The sequence below is a fragment of the Falco rusticolus genome, chromosome 4, assembly GCF_015220075.1.
Source record: "Falco rusticolus isolate bFalRus1 chromosome 4, bFalRus1.pri, whole genome shotgun sequence".
NCBI lineage: Eukaryota > Metazoa > Chordata > Aves > Falconiformes > Falconidae > Falco > Falco rusticolus.
Window position 1 is genome coordinate 107,188,442 of NC_051190.1, and position 21,555 is coordinate 107,209,996.

At 37.1% G+C, this 21,555-nt stretch overlaps 1 protein-coding gene across 6 annotated transcripts in view; it reads left to right on the plus strand.

The window, feature by feature from the left end:
• The window catches only part of TBC1D5 (TBC1 domain family member 5), a 324,955-nt gene that overhangs the window by 105,913 nt on the left and 197,487 nt on the right, over positions 1 to 21,555 (plus strand). The window contains exon 1 of one of the 6 annotated variants that reach the window (XM_037387029.1): positions 16,702 to 16,724. The exons of 4 other annotated variants lie outside the window; for them this stretch is intronic. The gene's annotated coding sequence lies outside the window, so the exon portion shown is untranslated. Of the gene's footprint in view, positions 1 to 16,701; positions 16,725 to 21,555 lie in introns of those variants that run through there. One more of the 6 variants, XM_037387030.1, reaches the window with a different exon arrangement.

Below are 21,555 nucleotides of genomic sequence, written 5' to 3' on the forward strand. Positions count from 1 at the left end.
CTGAATGTGTTGTAAACAACTGTGGATTGTGGTATTAATCAAGATTCAGTGCTGTGTATGTGACCCCTATACCAAGTCGTGGTGTTTCACTGTACCTTTTCATTTCTAGTCCTTACTGCAGAGCCACAGTAGCAACTGTGGTCTGCTGGTGGAAGGATGAAGAGAGTAATTTTTTATGTGGTGCAGTGTGTGCTGCATACATGTGTATGTATCTTTGTTCAGAAGAACACGCTCATATAATTAATTATTTTCCTCTTCATTAAACTCCGAGAAGCATGCATATAGGGTGTGCTTACAGGTGATGAAAAACATCTCCCAGATCCCCTCCCTGACCGCCAGCTCTTGCACCACTGCACCACAGAAATTCCCCAGGGGAGCGATGGTAGCTGATGCCATCAAGAAACTCACCCTTAGGGCCAAAACTGTGAAAACTTGTATTACTCAACTATTTGCTTTTCCACAGGTGCTACTGACTGTATGTAGAGTTAGTGGTGAGTAGTGACTGTTGCTTTCAGCAATTTTCAAACTGAAGGTGCAGCTTGGAAACCATCAGCCTAAACTCATTCATGGGAATGAACTTTGACTTGGAGATCTGGAGAAATACTGGGGGAATTATGTTATTAATTCAGAAATGATATACACCAAACTATTCCAAGAGTATTTAGAAGTGGCTGGAGCTCTCTGTGCCCTGTGAGAACCACTTAATGTGGAAAGTCAGTAAACAGGTTACAGAGATGGTGAAAAGTTGTCACTGGTGTTTTAAAGACCTTAATTTTGGAACAGTGCAGGTATGTCTGTGTTATAGCAGCAAATGTTCAGATATGTGGAAGTCCAGAATGCTCAGATGAGCAAGTGAAGCAGAGACAGAATTTAATGGTGCTTTTTGACAGCAAAGTTCTGTCATTTCATTGCTTCATGATGGCCAGCTGAGCTGTAGGATTTATGGAGAGGTAGTAATTTTTAGTGTTAGAAAACAATTAATTAAAAAAATCTGATGCTTTTTTTTTTTTTTTTTTTATTGCATTTAGCTTTGAATCTTCTTTTAACTACCTTTAAACATTTCTTGACTGAAACGAACTTACTGGTTATGGTCAAGCTCACTGTCCTTAATATGCGTGTGTCTGAAATCCACCTTTTCAAAACTTCTCTGAGGAGCTTTCAACCAGATAGTCTGGGAGATGGCAAGGTGAGGAATTGAGTAAATGAGTGTACCTCATACATGCCCTGACTCACGCAAACTGCTCGCCCATGAGCTGCAAAGGTAACATGTTATGCCACGCTTAACAGTCCCCAACATTTCCCTGTTCTTCTCCAGCATTTGGTGAAATGTCCCCCTTCTTACCTCTACAGCTGCTTCTCTTTTCACCCGGGGGCATAAGAAAGTTGTGTTTTCATCCGGGAATTTATTGTGCTTGTGTAACTGCATCTTATCTGGCTCAACAGGTGCCTTTCTACTAAATGATACATGGTTTCTCTGGAAAACGTCCTCTCTTGAGGACAGATGTGAGACAGGTGGTATGGTTTATCCACTGTTGGCAGCTTCTGGGAGTGAACTGCTCTATTCCTGCAAAAGTATAGTGGTGATTCTACTTGATGCTTTTTCCATTGTGCCTTCACCCCAGCACGTTCTGCTCTCCTATTTCTGGTTAAGCTGTGTGCAAAAGCAGTAGGCTTTGCTGCAAGGCTTATCACAGTATTGAAAATAATAAAATTATCCATATGGTAACTAGTTAATTAAATGTATACGTGTAATTCTGAGCTTTTGCTCTTTCTAAGAGGTTACGATGGCTCAAACAAGTGTAAGACTTTCAGATACTCATTTGGTGATCATTGGGTGAGTCATCTGTACCAAATTTTGAATTTCATGTGTCTTCACCTGGCCACCAAGAAAGCAGCACATAGATTGCTTGCTGATTTCTCTGGTTCCACCAAGGAGATGGGGTGGTGGGAGCCTGTCATCTCTGTGGCTCTGCTTGTGTATTAGTCCAAAAGTGTGATTGCTCTTTTTATGCAAACTTACTGTGAATTAGCGATGTCAGGCATGTTACAGATGTGACGACGTGGGCTTTCATTGTAAAATGGGTCTCTGGTTGTCCTTTAGTAGTGCTGCATGGCTGTGGCTAGATGTAATCTTTTTCAGAGGCGGTAGCAAGGGCAGATCCAAAAAGATATTTGAATGATTATCTCTTTGCGCTTCTGTTAAAATCAATGGGAATTTAAAAGCTTAGGATTTAAATACTTACAATTTGGAACTATCCCAAGATCCTTGACATCAAAAAGGCGATGGCCTCGTTTTATGCAGATGTCCTAGCACTCAAAGGGTGCATAAATTATTGCACCACTTATGAATTTCTCTTTAATGTATTCCTTTCTTATATCTGGGCCACTGTTAATAGAGTAAAAGGATTAAAAAGCGTAAAAATAACTTGTATGTAAGTTTCTTTGAGTTGAATTTATATCAGTCAGCCTGTCAGCACTAACATATGGGAAACATAGTTTCGCTACCATGCATAGCAGGGGCTAAAAGTGCTGTTCAGACCATGTGCTCAACTCCTACAGAAGAGGGACTTTATATCACTCCTGCAGCCCACTCACAAATTTAAGGGGTGACATCCATGGATTCTGAATATATGGTAACCCAAATATTGATCGCGTTACAGAAAATGTAAAATGGAGGGGGCAAAAGGGAGATAAAGATCTTCTAGATCAGTAAGGAATTCAGTAAACTTTAAATATTCCATTATTTAGAAGCTTATTGTATCGCCGTTCCTATATTGAAATGGTAGTTGTAGATAACAGGGAATTTTCATGTAGCTTTTCCATATCTTGGGCTAACTTGCAGTAGCATATAACATCTCCTTGTATCAATTACTGTAAACTAGTAAAGATCCCTACTGTTTCTGTTTTGTTTTGCTTCCTAAAGCCCCCTGCTGCTGTTGATTACACCTAGATGTGCTACTGATTGGAACTGTTAAAAGGCAAAGATAGTGTGGATGGTTTCTGAATCATTTAATTGTAGAACTAATAAGGTGTTTTCACTGGGACCTAATAAAACAGATCGTACGAATAAGTGTCTATAGTGTCCGTGAAATTTCTGATTGCTTTTTCATAATTTGTGTAGATATTAATGTGAGACTTCTAAGCCTGGTGGGCATGTGACATAGAAGTTCCTTTTTTGAATAATATTACCGAATGTGGTTTTAAGAAAGAAGTGGGAGTGTAAGCTATCCAAGAACATCATACAGTAGAGATTTTGCTTTTTGTGAGTTTTTTCATTTTTAGTTGTATGTAAATGTTCTGTAGGCATGTTGATTTGAGTAGATAATTACATGAACAAGACGCATTCATGTTTATGCTGCTTTTTTAATAGCTGTATAATACACACTGCAGTTGGTACATGTGAACCTTGGAAAATTCCTTCCGTAATACAGTAACACTTGCCAAATAATGTCCAAAATTGACCTAGAGCTATGTTGGCTTATCAAGAAAGCCTATTCTCCTTCAGTGGTCTGTCAGTGTCCATTCAGCCTCTCAGCTCCAGCAAGGTAGAAAAGTAATACATGAATAAATACAAGGAAATCCTAAAATGAATAAGAATCCTAAAATAGATCATTATTTATGAAAGTTAAAATTTGAATTGGTGGCTTTACTATAATTCCTGTTACATGATATTTAATTTCTACTGTGAGTAATTTTCAACAATATAGTTGAGATTAATATTTGGGGAGGACAGGGAGAGAAAGAAGAGAGGGAGGGAATCTAAAGCTACGTTAATGCCCTGTAAATCTGTAGCAAAACTGACGATCCGATTCCAAGCATCCAGGAAATGATGCTGCGGAGCAGCTCTGGTGTATCTAGGAGGGCGTTACGCACCGTGGAGAAGTCCACCCGTTGTGACTTGAGATCAAGTCACTATTTTTTCCCATGGCTTCACCAGATTTTCTCCCCTTCCTACTTAGATATAATCCCTCTATGTGCTTTGGATAAAGTAGCAGTAGGGACCAGCTGAATCTGCAGTTTCAAAGTTGTTGTGCTCTTGTCCATCTGATCAGCTAGCCTTTTCTTTGCCCGGTCATACATTTCTTATCAATAAGATCTTTGTCAATGTTACTTACGTTTTAAAGTAGAGTTTGCATTTTACCGTTTTCTTACTTTTGCCTCTGACAGTGAGAACAAATACTGTTTTCAGACTTACTGCTCTTTGGCAGTTTGAGTCATTTTACTTTCCCCCTTTTTTCAGTGTTAGCTGGATGTTACAGGGTTTGAATTCAGGGAAATTAAATTATTGTTCATAAGAAGTGGTTTCTGATAATCATTTTCTTCATTTGTGAAAGACTTTATGTTCTGAGAGATACGATCTTGCAACCTCTTCTCTTCTTGTTGTCCCTTATATTAAAATTATCTTGTGGTAAAAGGAGTAGCATCATTTATCCTGCAAAGGTAATATATATATTACATTAACACAACCCCATACCCACATAAAGGCACATTTCTGACTACTCAAATGCTGGGAGAAAGCAAATGTTTGAAAAGTCATACCTTGTTATTCTGATTACATAGTGAGATGCTGGGCAAAACCAGTATCATGTAGAATGAAGTGCTTTTGAACAAATTTATACATACCTCTTACATGCTGTAGGTTCAGAATTGATGCTGGAAGGGGCACAACTAATCTCAATACTGAATGATGAGGATTGTTCATTTCTGTACCATACACTCTTCATGGAATGTAAAGGGTTTATTAAAGTGTTAAACATTAGTTATTGAATACATGTTCTCTACAAATTTTGGCTTTAAAAATCACAAGGCAGCACGATGCAATCTTCAAGAATAAAGGAGCCAATCATCCACTTTGCACTTTAGTAGACTCTTAGTTCCCTTGACCAATTATCCAAGTGATTATTTGATTAAAAAAGAATAAAATAAAATTACACTGTTGTAGCTAAAAAGCTTAGTATAGAAGAGAAAAAAAAATCTACTTATCTCAAGCAGATAGCTTTCCTTCTGTTTTTCTCTACTTTCTACAAAGACAAATGCGTTAGTGTAATGCTCATTTAACGTACTAACAGCTCCCAGGATCTGTTTCTTTTCTTTGGTCTGGGTTGTCTTAATTTTCTTCAGCTTATTTTTGCAGATTGTTTTTTTGCCAGACTAACAGGGGCTGAGACTTTTGAACCATATATTGTAGATAATAGGGTAAATGGATTCAGTTTTTAAACAGAGAAAAGATTTGAAAAATTGATTTCTGTAGAGTTTTCATTGACAGGGAAGATTGTGTCAGTCATTCTGTTTACAATTGGAAGAGTATTTTTGTGAACTACTTTTAGTTAAAATTGTACCTGCTGGTCCCTTAAAGACCAGCGCTTGCTCTTATAGATGATTCCTGTGACAAGATTCTGTAACTGGAATTTAGTTTCACTGAGTCAGTGAGAATGTAATTTATCTCTGAACACATACCTACTGTATTGATAATGTGCGGTAGATTATTAGTAGAATTATTTTGAACTGAACCTGTGAAAAAGAACAGGCATGGCTCTTTGTATGGCTGCTTTTTTTTGCTCTTCTCTACTTCCTCCATAAAGTATAAAAAATCCAAACCAAAACAACAAAAAAAGAACCCCTTGACCAACCTAAAGAACAACACAACCCCCCACAAAAAAAAAAAAAAAAAAAAAAAAAAAAAAAGGAAAAAGGAAACAAAAAAATCCCAGCATATTGTAATTATTTCATTTAAGATGTTGGAATTTTTCTCTTTCCTGGTGCTTTGTTGTAGTACATGAAAGTCTTACAAGGGAGGTATAACTGTGCACTAAAATCAAATAGAAGTGCTAACTGGAAGCTCTCATTGCGCCATTCAGAAAGCTTGTGCTTAAGCTTTCCAAATGCAGGGAAAAAAACAGCAGACCCATTGTGCTTCTGCAAAGTATTGTAGTATTCTTTACCTTAATCCCTGGCAGCATCACCTCCATTTCTTTGGCTTGTCATCAACATCTCTATCAGGGTAAAACTCCAATGCATGTAGCAAGAAACGAAGCGTGTAGGGGAAAAACATAAAGGCTCTTGACTGAAATGGTTCTTTAACTTATTAACAGACAAGTGTGCATGTCAGAAAAACACACTTGTTTGCTGTGAGTATATGCAATAGCTGATGGGTAAAGAAACAGAAACCTTAATTGCTGCTTGTGTTTAGGTCACCGTTCATTCATTCATTTATTGCTGGAGCTATGAACTATTCATATGTTGCCACAGTATGTTACTTACACACGACTGATGGTGAAGGAAGTGAAAGCTAAGATGCTTCGCAGACATCGACATCAGTGGGATTAGCATGCCTGCTTCATTAATATATATATATGCATACATTAATGTTGAAGTATTGAAACGGTTTCAAATGAGATTAAAAACTATCTCTTAAGGTCTGCTACAGTCCTTAGAAACATTTAAATTTTTGGCATCAGCCTTACTGGTTTCTTAACCATTTTCCTTTTACTTTGCCAGTGGGGATACAAGTGCAGACAGAGTGCTCATCGCTCGCCTGCTGCCTGGTTTTCTGTTGTTTTTCCTTAGCTAGGTCTGCTCTCTGTACTTGCTAGCCATCATTAAGCATATATGAATCTCTGTGGAGTGGCAGGCATGGATTCTGTGAGTGACATTTCTGGCAGCGTTTTCCTCGTGTATGGCACCGGGCCTGATTTTCTGAAATTTTAAATATCTATGATCCCCATTTGCTTCCGCTGAAGCTGTAGGTACTCTGTCCTTTTGGAAAGCATGCTGCTCTGTGCTAGATCTCAGGCAGTTAAGAGATGAGAAAGTCCTGGAAACTTCTTTCACACTCATGTGACAGCCGGTTCTGTGTAGCAGCAAGAATATCGCCTGTGTGAAGGCACTGCCTCTCCTGCTGTATTAGTTACAGATCCAATAATCAGCCCCTCTGAAACTAGGTTTGGAGATCAGAAGTGAATTGTTCAGAAATGTTTATTGGAGCTCTTTAGAATATATTTGCAATGTATAAAACACTTTGATATATAGAAGCTCGCATTCTAATAAGATTACATTAAGTATCCTAATAAGATCAAGGCTTGAAATTATGTTTTTCCGGATTTGAGCGATATAAATTAATTTTAGTTTAAACCAGTGTCAGTGTTCTTAGATGTTTGTTACAAATACTCCATTTGCAGTTTATGTGGGCCTGCATTTAAATAAAAAAAAAATAATTCTCCCATTAACACAAGAAGCATTTCCTCTTCTCTCCTTCTAGTGTGCTGCAGCTACAGATTATCAAGGCAATGCTGTAATTATTAAACTCAACCAGTAAATTATAAAGAGAACAACAGCAGCTGATCACTGAACTCTGCTGGCACTGGTCTTTCACTTCTTATTTAAGTCTAGCCTACTATATAAAATGAATTCATTATTGTCAATTTAGATCCCTTGTGGAGGCTAATCCACATCACAAAGCCATTCTACACAAAAGTGAATTCTCTTCAGGAAAACCATACAAGTATGTGCAAACTAAAGTGCACGGCAAACTTCCAGTACAGACTAAATTAATCGTTGCTTGTAACAACAGACTGACCAGGGTGAAATATTGCATTAGTTAAAAACAAACCCCACAGGGATAATTCTGCTGTGATTTCTGTTGGCTTATCCATTTTACTTTTTATTTTTTTGCTAATTCTGATTTTTCTATAACCTATTGCACAAAAGTGTGGATCTAAAGAACTAACGTGATCTTTAGTTCTTGTGATTTTCAGTGCTAAAATTTGATGCATAAAGTCAGGGGAGAAGCCTGGCTAGTTTCAGCATCATGGTATTCCTCTTCTCCTTTAGCAGTCTAGTTGGAGATCTCTTTTGGACTCAGATAAATTGTCTTCCAGGTGGGCCACACTGGGTAAAGATATTAGCTGGTTTACATCCAAGTACCTGTACATATGTAAGTAGATTATATGGTTATAATCACCCTTCCAGGTATGCCACCTGCTATATCAGACTGATACCTAAGATGATACTCAGGAATAGTGCATATTCCATGCGGCTGTGACCAAGAGAGTTTTGGGGTATTTCTTAAAGTATAATATACTTTTTATATATATATATAAAAATATAATAATTATAGTACACTAGCATTTCTATCAGTGCTCCTGTCAGATTTAATTATTTAAGTATAAAATATTGTATTAAATTTCTTGGTTAGATGTTTAATGTTGTACTACTTAAAATACAGTTTGGAAAATTAGGAGTAACAGGAGAGTGTAATTGGCACCGATGAGTGGCTGGCATCAGGCATGAGCTCCCCATCAAGCAGCAGTCTTCACATCAGCCCTCACAACCTATGACCTGGCTGGCTCTGGTTATTCCATTCTTTGTCTAAAAGAGAAGTATTTGGGGGAAGGTAAAACTTTAGAATTGAGTGGCTATTTTTATTTCTTGCTACCATGTAATTTCCAGAAAGGTAAATGTATTTCCTATTAGAAAAAAATCACCTTACTGAATCTGGTAACATTTCAAGTACAGAATACAGAAAGTGTAACAGGAGACCTGTTTGCTTTATGCTTAAATGCCAGAGTTTTATCTGCAGTATAAAGCAGGGAAAAGTTGATTCGTTGCACTTACCAATGACTGCATAATATTTCCCATCCCACTGTCCTGTCCAAATACAGCTGAGTACGTTTTTGTGGTTGTCTCAGCATCAGAAAAAAAAAAACCACCACTGTGTTTCACTCTCCATTTGGCATGAAACAGTAGATACAGTGTAAAGTTAATTATGTGCTTGAATTTCTCCATAGTGTCAGGCATGGATCTTGTCAAATTCTTCACTACTTTGTTTTCTTAAAGACTTTATCCTGAGCTATGCAGCAAGAATAGCAATGACCTCCAAACTCAATTTTCCAATATTCATTTTACACTGTAACCTAGAAAATCTGCTTAAATTTCTTGATTCCACCTGACTCATGATGAAGTAAACAATTTGTTCTAATTTTTTTGTGAATTTGTAATTTGTTTCTCTTAAAAATTGTTTCTCTTACAGTGTGCAAGAAATAGTTTAATTCATGCTTTTCATTGTAAGAGGCTAAGACTGTTAGCAGTTGTGTCTCTATAAACATATATAGAATTTCAGGACGAGTTTAAATATTTATGAAAATTTAAAAGGTAACTTAAAAATAATATGTTTGTCTTAGAAACTTGTGGCCAGAACTTATCTGCACACAAATTACTTTTGGGAAAAGAGAGGAGCATACTTACAGTCAGTTTTAATATTTTTAATGGTTTTCACTTTTTACTTTGCAGATTATATAAAGCCTTCAAATATTAATATATATTCAAGATTAGGGATTTATAGGCTTCTTTCGTTTACCGTACATTGCTTGTCCGTGAAATTTTCATGGTCTTCTGATTCTTCTGAACCATAGCTACTGTGCATGCAGATAGACGGCTGCTGCTAACTTTTCATTGCATCAATAAGTGAAACTTTTGCCCCGAAGATAGCAAAAGCCATTCATTTCTTTAAAAACAGCCTACAACTGGAAGGCATATATGCTACAGGAAAAAAGCACTTTTTTTCTAACGGTTTCAGTTTCATGGTTATTGATGTTCTAATATTGGAAGCATGCTAACTTTAAATATTTGTCCTTGTCACATGTGTGGGTTTTTTTCTGAGGTCTTTAGCTTCTTTTTGAAACAAGCTCAATATTCTGTACGGATAGTATATCTGGCTATAGATAATGTACCTGAAAAATTCATAGTGGTGGAATTATTTCACCATTACATAATTTGGGAGGGGTTGTTTTTACAGAATCTCTCTGGTTTATTTATGTCATTTAACTCTTGGTCTAGTATTTATGTAAAGAAACAATTCAGATTTATTCATTCTTCTTCTTTTCAGAAGTGCGTTGAACATGACTGAGCTGTGCTCCCCTATCCTGTAATGAGGCTTTTGTGTGATTTTTGCACTGACACTTTTGGGAAAGACTTACTCGTTATAATGCCCTTCTTATCTTCCAGGGGGATTACAAATGGAGACCTTTTGTATCAAAAAGCCATCAACAGAAATGATGGATATTCTTGAAACTAATGTTACCTTATTTTCTGTATTTGGACTATTTCTTCAGTGCTTGTAAATCAAGGCTAGTTATTCTAATATGATGATTCTTCCTTTAAACATAGACAGATCTTTTTCTCAAAGTAGATACTTAATAGCTATCCGACAAGTAAAAAAAAAAAATCAAAATCAAGGGTTTCAAGGAATAGCTTTAGCAATTGCAGGAGAAGTGTATAAATTACCATCTCTTTTGGGTTTTTTTCCCCCCCTCTCAGTACAACTCTTACTATAATTAGCCAGCATTTAACAGCAAATGTTTGCTTTGGTTAAATTATTCAGAACATTTATTTTACTTGTCAAAGGTTAGATCAGGTTGTTGTTTGAACTGGTAATTAAATGCAGCCTAATACACTGTCATATTTATATGCACTATCAGCCCTGTTTCCTCCTTATTCTGTATAATTTTATAATGTTCCGCGTTGACATTTAGACTTCCAACTCAAATCCTGTTTTCTTGTAAAGAAAGTGAAGATTTTACTTGTGCGTTTCATTGTACGTGTGTAAGCTTAAGAAAATAAGGATTAAGGTTGTTTGGAATATCACAGCTATGGGACTTCGTTGTCATAAAATTAGTGAAGGCCCTTTGTATATTTTTATTTGCATATTTCAGAAAGTCTTTGCACAGCATCTGGTATGTATTAATTATTTTTCAGAGATGAAGGTGAGGTGGACAAGAGCAGACATCTCCTTTACTAATTGAATAACTACAAGTCACAGTAACATGCAGTATATTTAAATTGCATTCCCAACTCTTTACCAGAAATATGCATAATACAGAAAGGTTCCTAAAATAATTACATAGATGAGCAGACAAAATTAAGAAGTCTCAAAGTCTGAACTTCTCATGTATCCAGAGAAGTGTCCTGTTCACATGTACATTAAAGCACGGAGGCTGGCTATTCAGCCTGATAAAATCAAGGGGTGTTTTAGGTAAGCCAGAATATCATCATCTGTAGTCTCTTATGACAAGTTCAGAAACTATTTTTCACACACTTAGATTACACAGTTGTTTAATTGAATTGTTACATATATAATGCGTGCATTCCTTTCCAATTTCAGCTATGTATGTTTATTTTCTCAAATTTGAAGAAAGAATAAATCATAGGGCTTTTAAAAAAAGTTTATGCTCATAGGGCCTAATAGCGTCCAACTTATATAAAGTTGCTGTCCAGCTAAAAAAGCACTAAGCGCAAAAATGGACCATCAACATTTCAGCAATCTTTTTTTTTCTACCTTGTTTAGATAAGTATTCCTGTCTTTTTCAGTGCATTTTTGTTGCAGCTTTTTCTTTGTTCAACTAATGTAACGATATGTATACATTCCAACCTACCTTATTTCTCAGCATTTCTAAAACAGTTTTGAAAAATCCTACCTATTGTACTTAATGTGTTGAAAGTGCAGTTTTGAAAGTCTCATGGTTCTGTCAAATCAGAGCTATGCTGATTCATAGCCTGGTTAAGAAACAGTTCAGACTTGATGGTAGTGAAATCCTTATTTATCCACTGTCACGGTGATCCCCACAGACTGTATTATGTGGTTGCAAAAGCTGAGACAGGAATAAGGGCAAAGCATATAAGCACTACCCTGAAAAGCCCAAATCCACACCTTAGTTCCTGCACATCTGATCTCAGAGTAGCAGAATTAGTAGGTGGGGTCTTTTTTTTGGGGGGGGGTGTTTTTTTCACCTTTTTCTCCCCATAACCACATTATATAATAAAACTGGCATAGACCACCATAGGCCATGAGGTAGAAAGATATAGTAAAAATAGAAGTGAAGTGTATTCTTGATTATAATTATAGTATTCCTAGCGTGACACTAAAGAAACTTGATGTATAGTGTTCTATTTGTTATTTTGCAACTTGTTAAATTTTTATACTTCATGGCTGTAGGAGGCAGCTAAAAACAAAGAGAATATACTGTACTTTTACAGAAAATATTTTGACCTCTAGGTAAAGTACATTTATTTGTGTATACATCATCTGAACTGGGAGCTGTTTTGACTGGTGTAGTAGATTGCATATACATACATGCATACAGAGGACCTAGGTTAGGGTAAAGTTCTGGGCTCTTTCACGATGGACTATCTAAATATAAATTAAAATGACTAAATTGATTTAAAGTTATACAGAAGTGCCATACAGGTGTAAGTCTTGGGATGGATATGACTATGTGTGCCTTTAATTTGGAAAACTGGTCTTATGTTAAATAATTGCTGTATTAAAGTTCAAGAAGCATTCACACATTGGTTTGCACCAAAACTACTACTGATGGAAATGAAAACCAGTGCAGTTGTTTCAGATGGTATCTTTAAGACCATTGAATTGTGAATCAGAAGAAGAGTTCTGAGAACATGGCACATACCCGTGAAAGTGGCCATTTGTAGGAAATAAGTTTAAAGGTTTGACATGCAATGATAGGGTATGGATAAGGTCTAAAGCATTTTGTTCCTGAACTGAGCAACTGAACTGAGGTTGGTGGTCAAATCATGAAAGGTTCGATCATGAAAGAAACAATCCAACAAAACCAAAAAATTTGTTCTTTCCTGCACATCTCTCATGATCAGTCCTCCTGGCTTTGAGAAAAAGAATGCAAACAGTGTTAGTTAAAATATTCTATAGTTTTCCATGTTACCTTTTTAAAGCCAGACTGTGTGTGTCTTTGGAAGGTGTGACCACTTCCTGCATCTGCTGTTTCTGACATCAGTGCAGTAAAGGAGCTCCACTAAACACTGAGGCAATCTTGAATTTAAAGGAGGTGAGGAAGTTGGGGTTTTTTTTCTAGCAGGGTAACTTCATGTAGATACACTAGATGACATTTTTTAGAAATAAACATGTAAAAAATACCACGTTCGGTTATTTGAATGGATGAGGGGAGTCTTGTGTGGGGTTCCTTGGGAGAAAGCAAGCTGACTTCGAGTAGCATAGTAAAGGAGCGATTTTCTGTCTTTCTAAATCATTTCATTTCAATCTTTTATATTTTGGCTTTCATTTCTGATAAGATGCTGTCAAAACCTCTAAACAAAAAATGATGAACAGTGTTAAAGTTATCTGGGTTTGTTGTATTCAGTGCTTTACTTATAAATGTAGCTGCTAAAACAGAACAGGATTTCCCTTTTTCTTCCACAGTGAAGAACAAGAACTTCCCAGGCATGGGAGTTTGGGTGAGTAGGCAGAGGATCTGGTGCCTGCCTGAGAAATCCTTAAGCTTCAAGCCTTCCTGGCAACAGGTGGAATTACAATATGTGTTTGACAGGGAATAGTCATCTCAGCTAGGCAATCTCTGTCTGTCATCTCTACTTTGAAGAAAGATCTGTCCCCTCAGTCAACTTTTCCCTTCTTTTCCGTCAGGAAGCTAAAAACACCTGCTACTGCCATCTTATCTTCCTTTAGAAGAAAAGAAAGCTTAATAATACACGACAGACCAAAATTTCAAAAGTAACCACTAATTTTAGGTACCCCAAGGTGCACAGCCTCACTATTATGTAAGAAAGGAAAGCGAGAACAAATCACACGATATGCTTGGTTTCTTTCTATTTAATTCTGAATCCAGTTCAAAATTGTCATTTCATTCTTCTCAATGTGCGGTGGTCCGCAGCCTGACCGCTACTAGGTTGCTTCTGTACTCAGCTATTGCCATCAATGCAATATTGATGCAGAGGAAAAAGAACAGTTTTCTAGGCTTTTGCATGTGATCAGTTTAAGAATGACATCACAGAGTCTGCAGCAGGAAAAAAAAATCTGAAAACTACAATTACAAGTGCACGTGGTGATAGGACAAGGGGGAGTGGTTTTAAGCTGAAAGAGGGTAGATTTAGATTAGCTATTAGGAAGGAATTCTTTACTGTGAGGGTGGCTAGATGCTGGAACAAGTTGCCCAGAGAAGCTGTGGATGCCCCATCCCTGGCAGTGCTCAAGGCCAGGCTGGATGGGGCTTTGAGCAGCCTGGTCTGGTGGAAGGTGTCCTGCCCATGGCAGGGGGGCTGGAAACAATCCTTAAGGTCCCTTCCAACCCAAACCATTCTGTGATTCTATGATACAGTTTTACACAAATTGGTATGTCATGTGTTTGGAGAGAAAGAAAATAACAAAATTGTTCAGAAGGGCAGAAGAGGGGGAAAAAAAAAAAAAAAAAAAGTTGGAAACAAGTATGTGAAAACAGCTGTTTTGTCCAGGAGGATTCAGAGTGTTAATGCTATCATTTCTTAAAAAATCATACTGGTCCATCTAACACAGACAAGAAAACTGTCTGCAAAAGCTTTCTAAAAACAACAGGGAAAATTTAATCAAGGAAGTTTCTAACCATATCCTGTTTCCATCTGTTATATTTTTTTAATAAAATAGGCTTAAAAGCTTAGCCTCAAAGGTGTTGCAAGCTTTCTGTAAAGTATAATGACAGCTGTAGTTCCAGTACAGTTCTTCAAATCTGTTCACTGTTTTGTGGGAATTCCAATTCCTTTTTGTTGGTTGCATGCAACAAAACTTGGTATTTGGACATAGTGGTCGGTGAATTGGAGAGAGCACTCAGGTAAGCCGAACGCATTTAGGAGCCGTCAGTCTATTGTAATACCTAAAAAAAATGAAAAAGTTTTAGAGAATCTGCCTGCTGTTCCGCTCCCATTCCCCAGCGCAGAACAGCATGTACAATTCTCAGGGCAACTGATTCCTCAGCCCGCAACTTCTGGTCTTATCTGAGATCTTGCCCTGCTACTTAGGTGTTGTCTAAGAACGTCATGCAAAACCAGGCTTTTGCTTCTTGCTGTGCAGTGTGTGCTGACTCACTTCTAAAGCAAAATAAACCCAGGAATTAGTGTAAAGAAAATAAAACTTTTTGGTGACAGATGTTTCTGGTAAGACAAATTTCCTGTCAAACCAAAAAGTCCTTTCAACTCATAAATTGCAACTCACTTTTATTAATATTTCCCCCTTTAAACAGTGTATTTTATCCTTATTTCTGAATTAATTTGTTATGGTTTCTTAGTGTTACTGTAAATTTTACAGTACACTTCTAAAGTTCTGCAGAATTAAATATTATTTGGTTTATTAGGCAGATTTTTGTTCCTCTATAACCTTGCAAAGTACTGCTTTCCTATTTGCTGGTTAAGACCTGCATCTGTTTCAGGTTTTCCAATATAGCCACTGTGCATTTGATGTACCATGCCGCTTGTACTGGTGACTTTTATGCCTGTGTTTTACATGCTCTGGCAAGGAGCAGATACTGCCCAGAAAATATTTTAGGAGGAATAAATGCCTCTGAGTAACAGTGCATGATAGAAATCATTATGCTACAGTGGCCGTGCCTGCCTAGCTTCTCTCCGTGTCTGAAGACTTCGCCAGACCACTTGTTCCTGTGGCACTTTGATGTGCATATATAGGAAAGCACAGAACATTTCATCCAGCTGCTCAAAAATCTGAATGGAAAATATGAGAGCGGGGATGGGAAAATAACTTGTAACAGATAGCACTGTATTAAGAGATGAAGTTATTAAAGAAGGAAGAGTATTGCACTGTAATTTTCTCCCATTGATAATATTACTAACCTGGGGAGAATTAGTGCTAAGAGTACTTGAACACCAGAAATGGAAGAGATGCAGCAGGATGTGCTGAGCAGCAGATTTCACTGTCTGAAAAAGGAAGAACCTGCCTTGTCATCTTTTTAGTAGCATGGAATACTGTGGTATGTTCCAACTAAAAAAAAATAAATAAATAAAATAAAAACCCAGAGTAAAATGTTGCTTATAGCAGTAGCGGTATCTTGGTGTGAAGTGCTTTCATGCAGTCAACTGCCCACTAAGGTTAGCAGGTTTTATCTATACCTTGTGTTTCCAAGTCTTAAGGGTTTCCTTTGCTTGAGGTATTTTGTTTTGGTTTATTTCATTTTGTTTAGGTATTGCTGTTTGAAACTCACCACATCCTGGGTATGAATATGTATTCTACAGAAATACGGAGCCCCTAGAGAGGCTCCTAAGCACCCTGCTTTTGTGGCAAGGCTGAAGAGCAGCAATGTGAGCAGGCAGTACATGACATAAATACTGTGTCTTAGAGTATTTCTTGTGACTGAGCGTTTGGGTGTGAGAAGGAGCATTCATGGGAAGCTTCAGCATATTTTTTACCAGGGGTGGCCCTACTCTGAAGCTTTTTCCCCCCCAAGTATGGCCTTTAGACATACTCAAGCAAGCCACCCTTCCCATTGGCAAAAGTAATGGGAAATCCTTGCAATTTGCATTTATCGCACTGCAACTGAATTAGATTTCAGATAGCACCTTGTCTTTGCTTTTGTCTTGCACCCGGTTTTCCTCTGCAGCTGTACCCATGTGCATTCACTCACCAGGATTGGATCACACAGGTGAACCTGACTTATAGTTCTTCACGTTATGCAGAAACTTCATTGTAAGACACACAACAAATTCTGTCTTCCTCGGCTCCTTTGGAAGTTGCTATGAAATTGTCCTTTTTCCTTAGCAAATGGGGCTTCCACCAGCTTTCTTTGTACCTCAAGATGAGTCTATGCTGCTTTAGCAACTGCATATCTAGAAGAGAAAACTAGAAGAGAAGTATTTGATGCAAATGCCTCTGTGCATGCACGAACATGCTGGTGTTTCTATGAAAATTCCGTCAACCCCTGTAGGTAAGTGTTTTCTAAAAATAGTAAAAGAATAAAGGCAGAATCCTAGATTAATTGCTTACTACTTTAAAGCTGTGATATCCTCGAAACTTATTTCATTAAATACACTTTTAGTGTCTAAGCTAGTTACTATCATTTTGGGTAAGGCTGCAGGCTAAGCTGCCATTTTTTCCAGTTCACTGTTTTGATGATTTCTTTCAGTCTTGACATTCTCTGGCCCTTTGAGTTACATATGTATTACTAAAACATAAAGTGTGTAGCATAGCATGGTGCCTGTGTGTTCCTGAAAGTAAAACTCTTAAATAGTTAAAAACAATAATTTCCGTACCATAAACAGCAGCAAACTACTTTAATCTCTTATTTGGAAGGACAGAGCTTTAATGTAAATTGTATTGACCTGGTTTGTAACCAGGTAGATAAAATATATTCTAAAATAAAATAAACAAGGGATTTCTTTCATTTAATGGATTCCCAGGTGTTTGAATCTTTTTAATATGAATAGGGTTTTCACCACCTCTAGATTACTGTAAGAAAGGGGAATAACTTTGTATTTGACTAATGCAAAGTTTTGAAATCTTACTGCATTTTTCCCTCTCCTTCTCTATCATCTTTCTCTCAGTAAAGTAAAACATTAAGTTACTTTCAGTCTTATGTCAGTCTTATAGTTCCTAAGCAATTAATAGGTCTTGTTGCTCTTCTCTGGACTGTAGCAGCTGGTTCTAATTTCTACATTATCTGCCTAAAGCTGGATACACTCATTCAGCTCAGGCTTTAGCAGCATTAGGTGATGGCAGATTTACTTATCTAATTTTTTTCAACTTGTTTTGGCTCTGAGGAACCTTTCTCTATGTGAGTCTTCAATTGAAAGGAAGCGCCGTAAAAATACAGCAGCGTAATATTTTCACATCTGCTGCTAAACAGCTAGATCCGGGGGGTGGGAAGAGTGTTCAGGGCAGGGGCTACATTTAGCTGTCGAGTTTGGATATTTTTTGGTTTTGTTGGTATTTCTTGTGTGAAATCAATGATAGATCAAAGTTGTGTTCTCTTAACAGCCTCATTGTGGAGCTGTCACACAAGCCTGCATTAAAAACAGGTATAGTTTTGTGTTGAGGGTGTGGAGTTTGGTTTTTTTAGGAAATGCAAACTGTAAAATTGAGACTGAATTTGGCTGTTGTGTCTTTTTGTTTTTTCCTGAGATGAGACCATACTGAACGCAAAACTGTAGTATTGGGGAATTTAGGATGGTTGTTGCTGTTCATAGTTTTGTTGTCACCATTTTCAATGAAGAAAAGAGATAAATAGTTTCACCATAGATGTCAAGTGTCACTATTCATGGCATTAGACCTTGGGAAACAGGGTTGGTGGGGGCTGTCGGTATTGACTATAGTGGTCAGCATTATATAAGGATTTTGATCCTCCCTGCTTTACTCAAGTTTTTCTTCCTTGGTCAAACTAGCTTTTCTTACAGAATCATGTAACCTCAAGAGATCTGTAAGCTAGCAACGCGTGAACTTGTTCCCTGCTTGTGACAGAGATGTGGAAGATTTCCTATCTTCCAAATTAACAGAATAAAAAGTGTTTACTATGATAAAGTTTTGTGCGTTTGGTTTGGTTTTCCTTTTTTAACTTCTGGCATAAAAAAGTTTTTAACTATCATGTGAATTACCAAGAGAATACGTTGTCATGGTCCCAGACTATTTGTGTTTAGAAAAAACATGGCATTTTAATTCACTACTGAATTTATACTTTGCATGTTAAAGTACTGGTAAGACATGAAAGTTGTAGGGTTAAAACTGTAGACAGTGCTTTAAAGCTCTGGTGATAATTGTTCTTAGGTATGTATTCCTTTACTGTGGCTCTTGAGACAACTACTTAATAGACAACATTTGAATAATACAAATGTGCAGTTGGTAAAAATGGATTAGGGTTTCAGGGTGGTACCAATGGGTGATATTTAATATTGAATGACATGTATTAAGACAAATGCTTTTATATATAATTTATTTGGCATTGTAAATGCATTTATCTTGTGAGATACAGACCCCCTGTTGCCACATGAAGTATTCTGGAAAGGTTTGGAGTAAATAAATAATAAAAGCACTTTGATATACAATCTAACAATATTAAATATTAAGACTTTCACATGATTGATTTTAATACTTAATTAACTTATTTAAAGTCCAATGTAACTCTGTTTTTTTTATTAAAGATCAGACAGGCAGAAGCTAAAATGCAGGAAATGTTATTAAATAGGACAAAATTAATTGCATTTCATGATCATCAGACTCGCTGGCTGTTAACCTGTCCCTCAGTGGCATGATCCTGTTTGTTTTGTTCTGGACCCCAGCTGATATTAACGTTAATCTGCTCTACCACGTCAGTCTATTTTTATGTTTGCATCATTCTATTTTAATGATACATAATCTGATACATTTTCTAGAAGAACGTAGACTTGCTTTATGCTATCCATGCTTTGTCAAATTGTGCGCTTTTCCTCTGAGTTAGTAAGTGTTCCTTCTAAGGCATCTTTCTTCAGTGGATGGTGGGCCACCTGTGGAAGTGGCTGAGTAGGAACCCTAGCTCGTTTTAAACCGGTGTGTAGGAGGTGGGGGTTGAGTTTGGTGGGGTTTTGTTGCAGTTTATTTTTTGACGCACTTGATCTAGTATCTTCTGTATTTAAATGGCGCTGGTGATAACTGGGCTCCAGTGATGGAGGGCAGAAGAGCTCAGTGCTATGAGACAGGTGGTCCATGTGGCCTGGGTGGAAATCGCTCCCAGAGCAAAGAATAAAGCAGTGGATATTACAGGTTGGAACAAAATTTGTAAAAATGCCTATTAATGAGTGTCTTAGTGAAAGGTATCCAGCTTGAAACATACCAAACGGTCCTTGTTTTCCACAGTTTGTGCTCAGGACTGTCTCCTGCCCAGCCCTCTATTCAGAGAAAGCATGACTTAATTTTTTCCTTTCCTAGTTTAGCAGGAATACTTTAAGGCCCAGGAGATGTGGCCAGTGAAAGAAAACTCAGGGTCTAGAACTGTTTCTAGATTACTTGCAAGTCATCTGTACTTCATTCCTTTAAATAAACACAATGCACGTTTATTCTCCTAATACTTAATTCCTTATCTACTTGAAAATAGTTTCATATTCTGGAGAATCCTCACTTTTGTGTGCTAACATGCTTGATTACTTCATAAGCTGCAAATGAGGGGCAGAGTTATGAACCCTCATAACATGATGCTGTCAAACTTAACAAAACGTGCATAAGACCATTACCATATCAGACATTTGCTTTTAGTCAGTTCGTTTTAATCAATTTGACTTCACAGGGCAGCTAATTTATCACTTAGCTGAACAAGTATTTCCTCTACTTGTCATCAATTTAAGTAATTAAAATGGTAAACTTTGCTATATGGTGTGAAATAAAGGCCCAAAGATAATTTGGAGAAGGTGGTTGATAAAGTCTAATAGAATGAATACAAAGTATTATTTACATTCTTTGATATGCTTCAGTAGTTTTCAGAAATGTCATATTCCCGTAGCTTTGCTGGTCCTGATATGAACTGTATTTTATTTGTGGCATATCCAAGATTAAACAGTGTTGTTCAGCTTCTTCCTCGAAGTTAGTGGGTTCTCTTTTTCCTTTCTTTAAGCATAAAATGTTTTGCTTTTTTGCTTGATCGATTGTGGATGAGGGCATGTCAGAGAGCAGCAGTGGGGCAAGTCCTGCCATTTGTGCCGTTGTTCTGCCCTGCTCCTAAGCACCTCCGCAAGCCTGCGGTCCCTCTCGTTCACTGCCAGGGGATGGGAAGGGAGGGGAAATGGATCTTGGAAAAGCTCAGAATTGCCTAATTATTTTTCATCTACTCAGTTACACCTTCAAAATATCCTTTGTGAGATTGGTTATATTTTCTAATTTTGCCCAAACTATATGAATACTCTTCGCATTTTAAACATTGATTTTTCTGTTTTGGTGTGTTCCGTAGTTTGAAGAAATTATTTTTGGAAGTTTATATAAACACTGATGATTAGGGGAAACAATTTAGATGAACTGTTTTGGGTTTTTTTTAATTGAAATAATTCAGTAACTATTTTTGAAACAATGCTTGTTATCCATAAACTGCTCCTTTGAATACTGAATATCTATATTCAGTATCTGTTGCAAATGCAGAGGTAGATGAGTGTCTTATGACTTGAAATAAGGTACAGTATTCATGTTCAACTGTGCTATGTTTTGCTTATGAAATACTGATTTCAAATTTACCGCAACTTTTGAGATTAGGGCAGTCTTGCCACTTGCTCTTGTGGCAGTGAATAGTCTCACTGCTGAAAGAACTCTGTAAAGTTTGTTTTTATTTTGAATTTCTCATTTTCTAACTGAACAGTTACTATAAACAGTTTCTTATGTGAACATTTATTATAATCCTATTGCAGATGACTGCTGTTTTGTACATTTCTGGTTATAGCTGTATACCTTTATGTCTGGGTAATACCTGGGTTTGTTGTGTTTTGCCCAACTCCAGTCCAGACCTGACTGGTGCTTCGCTGGTAGTTCAGCTAATGATAGAAGTATCTCTCACTTAAATTTTTATTTGTCTTGTATTTCTAGCTGGATAGGTATGACATATTAATGGAAGATAAAGTATGACTGAGTTGAGGCTGTTGCCACTGACAGTCTGCTGAAGAAGTGGTTTTCATTTTTAATGTTTTAAATGGAATTTTTTTAAGCATTCCAAACTCACAGGTTTCTATACAGGAGGAATGGCAATGCTGATGAAGTCATGACTGTGTGAGAACGACTCATTTATGGCAAGAGGTGGTAGAAATAATATGTCA